Raw genomic sequence first — 12,071 nt, 5'->3', positions numbered from 1 at the left:
CATAATCGTCGTATCTGCGAATCGTCGTAGCTCGAGGGGGTCTTAATTCGGGGAACGCCTGTATGTCTATTTCAACGGTAACCGTTCAAAAAGATATAGAGCGACAACGTCGCGCAAGATAAAAAGTAGCTCAAAATTTCACTCTATGTAGATCAAAGTAGCTTATTTGGCCCAATCAACCTAAAAACACATTATAAAAATTAAAAATATAAAAAAATGAGTTAAAATGTGTTCAACTTTATTTATTTCAGTTTTTAATATGTCTGGCTCATAAACAAACTGGATAATTCGATTGTTTCAGATGAATCAGAAATGTCGTGCGAGACGAGTAGCAATGTTTGCAAAATTGAGCTACTTTTTGTCACGCGAGACGTCGTCGCGCGGGACGTTTTCGCTCTACAGTCTATTCCCGAGTTACGCGGTTCTCGAATTACGCGGATTTGGAGATACGCGGTTTTCTAATTTTGACAGATCAAACATCAAATCAGTACAATTTGCTTCAAGAATTGTCCAACGCACTATAAGTTGCATTTTTACCAATAAATTTAAATCATTTAAAAGTCAAGCTTTCATTTTTTTCTATGGATATTCAATTTTCCAGACGTTTAAGCTTAATCTGTGGAGCTTGGGAACAAATCATCCAATAATGATGTAACGAATGGCAAAAAAGATCAAAATTCAAAACTTTACCATCCTTGAATCGTAGATTCAATCTTTTAATGCTTTACAGTTGTATCTCATGATTCTCATTCTCTCATGAGCGTCGAACGGATTTCGTCGTTCGAAGCCGGTACTCGCCCCGATAATCTTGAAAATTTATGCGCAATCTTGGCGCAATCTGAAAGTTTATGGAAATGACGTTTATAGCTCAGGACTGGTTACGCGAAATGACATATGTTTTGATAAAACGAATATATGCGCAATCTGAGATTGCGCATCGTGTATTAATACGGTTATAGGGTAACTGTACCAGTTTTCGACAGTGTACCTATTTTCGGCAGGGTAGCTAAAAACGTTAAATTCTGCACAAATGCGGTGAAAAATTTCACAAAATACAATTTTGCAGTGAAACTGTACTTATTTGATATTCACATACGAAGTTTCACACCATTTCATTATTTATTTTCCAAAATATCAAATAAATTGTGCTTTTTTTCGGCAGCTTTGCTGTCAGCCAATCGTTCGGCAGGTTTTGTGATTAAGAGAATCAGAACAGTAAAACAATGAAAAAGTGGTGTATATTAAAGATTTTATGCTTATTTAATTTATTCTAACTTGTTCGGAATTTTAAAATCACGATAAACAAGTTATTTTTCACTTTAAATGCTGCCGAAAATAGGTACACAGTAAATGTGCATTTTTGACAGCTCAATGTTGTGGGCTCCTGCCGAAACGGAACAATAACACACTTTGAATTTGGCTGAATATTCCTTTTAAAATTGATCAGAACACTACAATGCGTATGTCGACACATAATATGACCTTTCTTGCACCAAATATCACCAATTTTACGACAAAAAATGCACTAACTTAAGAGAAAAATAAATATTTGTAAGCCAGTTCGCAACGTACGCTATAACCATCAAACTGTCAATGGCTGCTCTGTTTAAACGTCGCATCAAAATGGCTGTCAAAACGGGCCAAAATAAGCAACATAAAATTAATAATTAAAGTGCTTTTTAACACCAATCTTAAGAAAGTAAGAGTGTTAAATTGCTTTAAACATTTTTTTGTACATGTTCACATTGATACAAACATTTTCTGACCCGTATTCGCTTCCGAAAATAGGAACACAGCCTGCCGAAAATAGGAACAAACTGCCAAAAATAGGAGCAAAATCAATGTTTGCATTTTCACAAATATTTATGAAAAAGGGATTTGAATAAAAAATATTGTAACATACTATGATAGTTTATCAACCAGAATAACAACACTTTCAAGAAAAATAATGAAAAATATTTATGTGTGAGCAATTTTTGTGAAACTGCTGCACTACCCTGCCGAAAACTGGTACAGTTACCCTTTTGAAAACACAAAAAAATAGGATAAAATATATTCAAATTAATTTTTTTGAGTTCGGCATTAATATTGCTTATAAACAAACTAGATACAGTGGAGCGCCGTTTATCCGGGCTTATCGGGACTTGAACTCGCCCGGATAAGCGAATAACACGGGTAATGAGTCAAATGATTATTTTATTACCAATTCCTGATTAGGCTTTGGAAAATTTTCTTATTTTCTGATAAAAATAACCTAGGTTTCATTAACTTCATGTTTTTCCAACAAGAATATTTGAAATTAGCCATGAATTATAGTGTTTTTTGTTATGACAATGTGCTCTTATAACCGCTTTTTCGAATATCCTCCTCATAACGCAATGTCACCTTTGTATTGAGCTGTCATTTCTCAACAGCACGGATAAACGGAAAGCCGGATAAAAGGTACCCGGATAAACGGCGCTCCACTGTAATTCGATTATGTCGGATGAAGAAAAAATGTCACACGAGACGAGTAGCTTTGTTTGCAAAATTGAGCTACTTTTTGTGGCGCGCGACGTTGACGCTGTATGTCTATTTGAACGGTTAAACTAGGTCTCTGGCGAATAGGTATGTGGAAATGTAAGGCTGGAAATAGACGAACCGAGATCGTCGCGGTACCGCGAAATTCGCGCCTTGTTTATAACAGTTGTATAACAGTAGAGCTGTCAAATCTTCCGCGCCTCCAATCGCGCCTGCTGTTTCGCAGAGATACCCAACTTCGGTATTGCTGAGATTTTCGCGGTAGCGCGAACCGATTATTTTTACTTTTTCTGGCAGATTTGTGTGAAAACTCGTGTCGAGAAACGAGTTATGTATTTTATTTTGCATACACTATGTGAAATAAATAATTTTATTCGCAAATTGATAGAAAAATATTTCTTCTTGGCACATTCAATCGTCACCAGACCTCGGATGGTTCCATACACGAACCGCGATTATCTCGCCTATCTGTCAGATTTTATAACATAATTGACAGCTCAAGTCATACACGATTTTCGCGGTACCGCGATGATCTCGGTTCGTCTATTTCCAGCCTAAGGAGAAGAGTCTAAGGTAGTGGTCCAGAAGATTTGCTACGGCAAAAAAAAAGAAAATCCAGGCAGGGTTTCAGAACAATTTGATAAAGAAGGTATGGGTTCATGTTCGAAAAACTCAGAGGAGTCAAAACATCGTCCGGGTGCGATTATACAAAATAAGAATGACTGCGAAAGACCGTACGCAAGCTAACGCAATCGCTTCGGACACGGAATATACAAGGCAATATCGTGTGTATATCCCCGGTAGTGCAGTGGAAATTTCATGGATAATCGAGGACCTCGACTATCCGCTGGATTAAATTAAAAAAGGTAGGGGTGCTTTCTACTAGACGCGGTAGACGCAAAAAAGTTGTGGGACAAAATTGTGTCGCGAAACGGCTGCAGTAAGAGTGACTTTTGAGGTTAACATCCTACCCAAATATTTAATGATTGAGTGGATTGGAGTACTAATTACGAGACCGTTCATCCCACGGGTTCCAACTGGTGAGAGATGTAAGATTGTAAAAGAGGAAAAAAGATTGTAAACCTCGGATTTTACTAGTTTGAATTTAACGTTGAACGTATCACAAAAGGACAAATACGCAAGGCAGAAGAATAAACCGAAGGCTGAAAGTGTTGTCAGTACAACGATCCGTAAACGAATGATCTTTATTTTTGACATTCAGATTTTCGCACAGTTGTCGCGGTGATGGTCATGTTCCGATCCGGCACTATGGTCTAATTAGGGGTCAAATCTCCACAATACTACAGCTCGGCCATCCTAACCAACAAATTGACCTCAATTTATGTGTAAATATATTAGTAATTCAAATTTCGTTAACGGTTTCATACGGCTTACTCCATTTCTTCAACTTGTTTGATTCTAATATGCCATCATGTGGCATCTGAGTTATTGGACAGCCCTCAATGTCCCTAATGACATAGCGATCGTTAGGCAATACCTTATGGGCTATGTACGGACCTTTATATTTAGGAATCAACTTCTTATTCTGCTGAGTGCTGCTATCAATGTTCCGCATTACTACATAATCTCCAACTTCATATTTCGCTGCTGGTTTATGATTTTTACGAAAATATGCCTCATTTGTAAGCTGAGATTTAATTATATTTGCCGATGCTTCAGCCCGAATGTCGCTTAAATCATTTAGTGTACTTCCACGACGCTCGGCTAAAAAATCCGTTAGTTCATCAATTAAATGACCCCGTTGTTCAATACCAAACAGGAGAACTGAGGGTGAAAACTTCGTACTGGCGTGCTTTGAATTATTCAACGCATATTCAGCATCCAGTAAATGCAAATTCCAATCATCGTGATCATAAGAGTCCGAAAGTTTGCTGAGGATGGGTCGAAGTACCCGGTTAACCCTTTCGATTTGTCCGTTTGCTTGTGGTGAACCAGTAGCGTTGAGTATATGCTGTACCTCATTCGATCTAAGGAAATTTTCGAACTGGTTGGACGTGAAGCAGGTACCACGATCACTAATTATCCGTTTGGGTCGGCTGTAATAGGAAATGTATTGTTTGAGAGCATTGCATACTTCCTGACTTCCAGTGGAACGAGTCGCGTATAGCTTAGTAAATTTTGTAAATGCGTCTATCACAACTAATATATACTTCTTTTTGGATTTCGTAAGAGGTAGTGGTCCCAGGTGATCAATGTGAAGTGTGTCAAAAGGTTGGGGAGCTTTCAGTATACTGTGGATGTTCTGATTATTAGTTCTAGTGGGAGCTGAATGTATGATACATTTCAAACAATTCTTGATGAAAGACTCAACTCTATTCCGCATAGAAGGAAACCAATAATGACAGCTAATTTTTGAAATTGTTTTGTCAACCGATAAGTGACCTATTTTCACATGTGTGTGGCGGATGATATTATCTACCATCTCGCGGGGGACATAAAACTGCAGCTCTTTTGAGGGGGACTCATGATATACGAAACCATCTTGCAAAACATATCCAGGTAAATTTTCCAGTTCTAGTTGGGACTTAATGCTTTCAATAGTAGGATCACGAGATTGGGCTAGCTGTAGTTGGAAGTCAATATCAAGTTCACTTATAGCACCAATTACTTCAGTCCGGCTCAGAGCATCCACGTGGGCCATAGAGGAACCTGAGCGATGCTGAATAGTATAGTCATAATTCTCGAGGAATAAGGACCACCGGGCAATCTTCGCAGAAGCGTTACGATTTTTCAGCGTTTGTACAAGAGAATTGCAATCCGTGATTATCTTTAAAGGTAATCCATGGACGTACGAGTGGAACCTTTTCAACGCATATATTACGGATAGAGTTTCCAATTCGTAGCTATGAAGTTTTGATTCTTCTTTTGAGGTGGTTTTAGAAAAATATGCTATTGGGTGAAGTTTCCCATCATTCTGTTTTTGGAATAAGACTGCACCAAAACCGAATGAGCTCGCGTCGCAATGCAGCTCAGTCTCATATTTGGGATTAAATATAGCCAAGACAGGAGACTGGACAAGTTTTTGACGAAGGGTTTGAAATGCTTGGATGCAAGAATTATCAAAATCAAATGGCACATCTTTCTGAAGAAGATTTGTAAGAGGTTTAGCGATATGAGAAAATGATGGAACGAACCTACGGAAGTAAGAAAAGAGCCCTAAACATCTTCTTAATTGTTTGACATTAGTGGGCATAGGAAAGTTATATATTGATGTAAGGTGTTTTCCTTTAGGTCGTATACCAGAGGCACAGGCTTCGTATCCAAGATATTCCAAATTAGTGTGGGCAAATTTGCATTTATCAATGCGCAGTTCAAGTCCATTTTGTTTAAGTTTCTCGAGAACAGAACTCAACGTCTCAAGATGAGAGTGAAAGTCATTACAAGCTATTATGATGTCGTCCAAGTATACAACTAATTTCTCAGAATCTATAAATTCGCGTAATATTGAATTTATGAATCTCTGAAATTCCGCGGGGGCATTTTTAAGCCCAAAAGGCATCTTTAAATATTCATATTGCCCATCAGGTGTTACGAAGGAGGTGTACTTAATTGAGCTTTCATCCATCTTTACCTGATGGAAACCGCTTTTTAAATCAAGCAAACTAAATACACTTTTACCACTCAGGTGTTCGAGGCATATCTCAATTAACGGTAATGGAAAATTATCCCTTACTGTTATTTTATTCAGGGGCCTGTAATCGACGCACATACGCACTTCACCACTTTTTTTTCTAACTAGCACAAGGGGAGAAGCGTATGGGGAATTGCTTGGTTGAATGACTTTATCATTTAACAATTGATTTACTATCTGTCGCACTTGATTCCTCTCCCCATATGAAAGTCTACGTGGCTTTGCATAAATGGGGGTATCATGAACGAGATTAATTTTCATGGAATACTGAGGATATTCTATATTCTCAATAGGATAGTTAGTGTAGCAATGATCAAATGCGGACAAAATGGCTGCAGACTCTTTAGGCGAAAGTTGCTTCCCGATATCTAATTCAAGGGGGCTGTCAAATATCTCCGACACACAAATGTGGCTAAACGGATCACCTACATCAAGGGACTTAACAGGTTTTGGTATCTTTTCGAAATCTGAATTACCCTTCGGTTCGCGAGCATAATGTACGGGAATCATACTTGGATAGTGTGTAAGAAATATTCTAAATTTTCCTAAAAGGTCACGACCTATTATGAATGGCCAAGGCATACTTCTAGCAGGTAAAATGATAAGCGAGTGTTTCACACTAATATTACGAATTATGATCCTGCACTCCACTCGACCTAACGTCGTGAGCATAGTATTTCCTAATCCTCGGTACCCAGAAGGGGTAGGTTGATGCGGAAAGTTACCTGGTACTACATTGTCTGCTATTAGACTTACAGGGCTGCCTGTATCAAAAAGTGATCGTAAAAACGTTTGTTCGCTCCATGTATGTTGGATATTGAAACTAACACATACCGTTTCAATTTCGCTAAGCAGTATCTGGTCCGCAGTTTCCTCATCGAATCCATGGGAACCCAGATGGTGCACCGCAGCAGTCGTAACGGGCTGGAAGTTTCGGCACTCTCGATGTGTATGTCCCATTTGGTGGCATTTAAAACAGGATCCCTTGGGGCGGCGTGGCATTGGGCAAGCGCTTTGATAATGGCCGAATTGAGAACAGTTAAAGCATCTAGCCGGTTCATTATTGTTGTTCTGCGCCCATTGACGCGAGGGGCCAGTGCTGCGGGGTGGAGCTGTGGGTTTAGTGCGTAACGGTGCTGGTGTAGGAGTCACGCCACGAGTTTGACGAAAAGTTTCGTATTTTTTCAGCAGGGTTTTAAGGTGCTCGAGCGATTTTGCAGCGAAACGTATGGATGACGTATTAATAGGATCATCAATTCCATCAATTATAATATTGACCAAGTCTTCCTCTGGAATTACGGTGCCCGCTATTTGCTGCATTTCCAACACATACCTTGTGATGCTTTCATGTTGCGAGAGATGTCGTGCCCTTAGTTTCTTAAACACTTCTTCTAGAGAAGTTTTTGATGTGAAAGTACTAATAAGGTCAGCTTTCAGTGTCTCATAGGTGCATGCGCCTGAGGTTTTAGCAAAAATGGCGGCGGTGTCGGTAAGCAGGCGGCGCATACAGAAAAATTTCGGCTGGTCGTTTAGTGTGTACAAGCTACATACTTGTTCAAATTCTCGAAACCAGTGCACCACCCCTACTCCTCCTCTTTCACCACTAAATTTTCCTATGAAGTCTTCAAAGTTGGGTACATACACTGGCAGCACTGTAGGTAGCGGCAAAGGGAGCGGTGGTGACGATGTTAAAGATGGCGGCACTGGTTGCGCTGTAGGTAAAGGCAGCGGTGGTGGTGATGATGATGATGGTAGCGAAGTCGAAGCGATGTTAGATGACTTCAGCATAGCGATTTTCTGACGAAGTTCGAGTACTTGCAACTCTTTCTGCAGTGTTTCTAATTCCGTCTCTAACCCGCCAGAATTAGCTGTCTTGACAATTTCTTGCTCGTCATTCATTTGCTTTATCGCCAAATCCCCAGTATCAACACTTTCATGCGTTACTTCGGGCGCAAGCTTTTGTTCGGCTACCACGTGACTTCTAGGAAATAGCTCCTCGTACAACATGCGGATTTGAGCAATCGTAGCGGTTGGAAGCACCGGCACTTTCGCGTTCTCCAACGCACACAACATATCTTCTTTAGACGGCATGGAACAATCCCACTTCTGAGATGTAAACCTCGAATTTTACTAGTTTGAATTTAACGTTGAACGTATCACAAAAGGACAAATACGCAAGGCAGAAGAATAAACCGAAGGCTGAAGGTGTTGTCAGTACAACGATCCGTAAACGAATGATCTTTATTTTTGACATTCAGATTTTCGCACAGTTGTCGCGGTGATGGTCATGTTCCGATCCGGCACTATGGTCTAATTAGGGGTCAAATCTCCACAATACTACAGTAATAAGTAAAAGATTGCAATGCACCTGAGCAAAGATGTCCTCATTGCAAAGACACTTGGCACGAAACTATAATACGTCCGGTGTACAAGAAAAACAGTAGGGAATAGAAAAAACCATACAAGAAAGATCTCGCGGTAGCTTTGCCGAAGCTCTAAAACATGCGGAAAATAATCGCTTTGAAATCCTGTATGAAACGGATGAAGTTGACGTATCACGGGTAGTGCAAGCTCAGGTAACCCGAGGACCAACATATGCGTTAAAAAAGGGCATATAAAAAAAATCGTAAATAAAAGGGCCAGAACGAACCTTGCGTTCCCGAAATCATCGAGCACGGTATCTCAACACTCTGCTACCACAATACCCACACTGGCAGAAATGATGGAGTCATTAATTGAGGCTATGAATCTTCCAATGCCCTTAAAAGGATTAGTGACATGTGCAATTCCTTTTCTGAAAGGATTGATTAAACAATGGTTGTCTCAATGGCCAAGCTTGAGTATGATGGTTAGAATGGAATAATAAATAAAATGACCAGCATTCTCCAATGGAATTGTAGAAGTTTTGTTGGTAAACTAGACCTTTTAAATATACTAGTCGGTGAAAACAATTACGATGTTTTCACCCTCTTTTAAACTTGTCTATTTTCGGATATAAGCATAACTATCCTGGGATATAATATAATACGTCAAGACCGACAGTCAAGGGGTGGAGGAGTGTTAATCGGAATTAAAAGGAGTCACACCTTTTCCCGAATAACAATCCCCCAACAGGGCATTCTAGAATCTGTCGCTATCAAGGCAAAAATAGGCGGCCTTCAGGCGGTTAAGGCTGTACCACTGGAGGAAACTCCTTTGGAAATATACTTCGACATAAGTCGGCAATACGGCCTTGCCGTAATAATAAAGCAAATAAATAAATAAATAATGTTAAACATTCGATTTTCTTCTTTCCGCTTCTAGCATTCAGCATAACGTCGTAATCTTTTTGCGAATATCTCCGTTATGTAGGCATCAGTGAAGTCTCTTATTTCTTTAGGTTTAACAATTTCAGCAATCTGACGGACCACCCTCACAGTTCGATTTCCCCGTTGATAATCCTTCAATCGTCCAATCTTTGTCCGTGTTTCGTTGATCCGGTTTTCCAGACGTCGCATCCAGGCGGGCTTTTCAGCCTTGGAGCATGGTCGACCTTTGCTGTCTCCTTGCGGATAGGTCCGCAATCCGAGCGTTTGTACAACAGCCACCGTAGCCGAATACACAATTAACTGCAGATCCTCAATGTTCCCCACACTATAATACTGCGGTAGGACATCTTGGTTTATGATGCTTACTGCAGTTTTCAGGCGGTAAGAATTATGCAGTTTTGGTAGCCGGTGACGATACAAGGGGTCTGTCACACGGAACTGCGTAACAGCTGTCGCCATCTGGAGGGTTAGTTCGTCTCATAACTGTCGGTGTAGGGTAACCACTGAAAATCCTGGAGCGGTGGGTTCATCCAAATCACGATCCTCACTCGCCCTTGATGTATTTTTGGTCAATTGTATTAAGCCCAACAGAAATCCTACTCGACTCGCGCGAGCTCTCCGTTCTACCGAACGTGTCCATCTCCATCCTCGTGCAAACATAGTAGCAATGGATCACGTAATGGTTTATCTCTCTTCTCCACACAATCCGCTGACTTTGGCCTCCTGCCAAAGTGAATGACTGTTGTCTATAAGCCACAGCAACATTAGCAGGTGCAGCATTGCCTTGGTGATTTATAGTGCTGCTGTTTCTGTTTTGCGTTCGTCGTACGGGCTGAGCCCGTTGACTGGAAGGTCCTTCTTGCACCATTTTGTCTTCCAGCAGCTGGACGCTTACTCTGACCCCCGTCCCAGGCCCAGCTCCAGTAGGGGCTCCCTCCTCGGGCAATCGCATGGCCCTATTTTTCATAGATCGTGTCTCCATTATTGGCGATAGCCTTCTTTCCCGGAGGCATACGAGTTTTTGCCCTTACATTTCAAAAAAAAAACGCTAAATAGCTTGGTTTAAGCGCCAAAACTCGCCGGTTTCACTTCATCGCCTAGGAAATAAAAAGTTTAGTTTAGTTTTCGACCTTCAATCTTCGTCACCAATTAATATTGCAACTGCCCTGCAACACACACCCGCGGATGTTCTAGATATGTCTATAAATTATATTGTCATCACAAATGAATCGGTAGAAAATGCAATCAGACAAATTAAATCCACATTTATCCTGGGTCCGGACGGGATTCCAGCAATAGTTTTACAGAAGTGCTCAACTTATCTTTCAGAGCCACTGGTAAATCTGTTTAAGATTTCTCTGCACAGTTCTACATATCCTACTGTGTGGAAGTCTTCGTGGATGACACCCGTTCATAAAAAAGTTCCAGGACATGTTATATCTAATTATCGTGGCGTAACTTCCCTATGTGCATCAGCAAAAATACTCGAAATTCTTGTCCAGGAAGCGTTAGTCAGGGGCGGCTTGAATTATATCAGTCCAAGCCAGCACGGGTTTGTTCCCAAACGATCGGTGTTGACCAATCTCGTTCAATTCGTGTCTGAATGCCTTACGGCAATGGTCGGCAAGTCACAGATCGATACAATTTATATTGATTTCATGTCAGCATTTGATCGGATTAACCATGACATACTCCTTGCGAAACTGAGCCGGCTTGGCTTTCATAATAATCTAGTCATATGGTTAAAATCATATTTAAACCAAAGATTATACTGTGTTAAAATCAATAAGTGCTTGTCCAACGTGTTCGCTAGTTCGTCCGGTATACCACAGGGAAGTAACATTGGCCCAGTATTGTTTATCCTATTTATTAATGACTAGTTAATTTGGCCCGGTTGCAGGGTTTCGCAACAGAACTTAAGACGTGTATACTGACTGCAGGGCACATTTAAATGTTTTCATGCAAACATGTAGATAAGCATTCCTGCTCTCTTTTGATGTCTTTTTACTGATACTTTTTATGACCGTGTTGCTATCTTAGTACAGGTTTCCATCCAATGCTTATCCCGGTTTATAGCCCTTTCATAGTTTTGTCTTATTTACTTATCTAAATGTTTTATTAACAAATGTTAGTATTTCCATTGCATTAGCAATCGTGGCCCACTTTTTTTCAATATGTTTGATTATCGGCTGGACTTATGCCCATCGTGGGTTCAAGTTCCAATATGACTGACTGTTGGAATGTAAGGGTTATGAAACGGTCATTTTGAATTGTTTGCGGTTGTTTTGTCAGTTGGGAATTAAAAGTTAAATGTATTTTCTGGCAGCACTGCCGATCGACAATTTGTGATTAAGTATGTGTGCGAATAAAGCGGCACTAGCGCATGAAACTCGATACGAGCCGGACGTGTTCTTTACTTTGTCTCCTTTGGCGATCGAAGACGACACAATAAAACACAACGTAGGGCGTAGAGGCGTCAAGGGGGAAAGGAACCAACAAACCATGTTCCAGAACGCAACATTGGTGCCGTGACCAGGATAGTCTAATACTTGCGGTTTGGTTTGACTGGTTAAAGTGAAGAACTTTGTGTG

This window comes from Anopheles arabiensis, chromosome 3 (assembly GCF_016920715.1).
Source record: "Anopheles arabiensis isolate DONGOLA chromosome 3, AaraD3, whole genome shotgun sequence".
Taxonomy (NCBI): Eukaryota; Metazoa; Arthropoda; class Insecta; order Diptera; family Culicidae; genus Anopheles; species Anopheles arabiensis.
Note: the sequence above shows the minus strand (reverse complement) of the source record.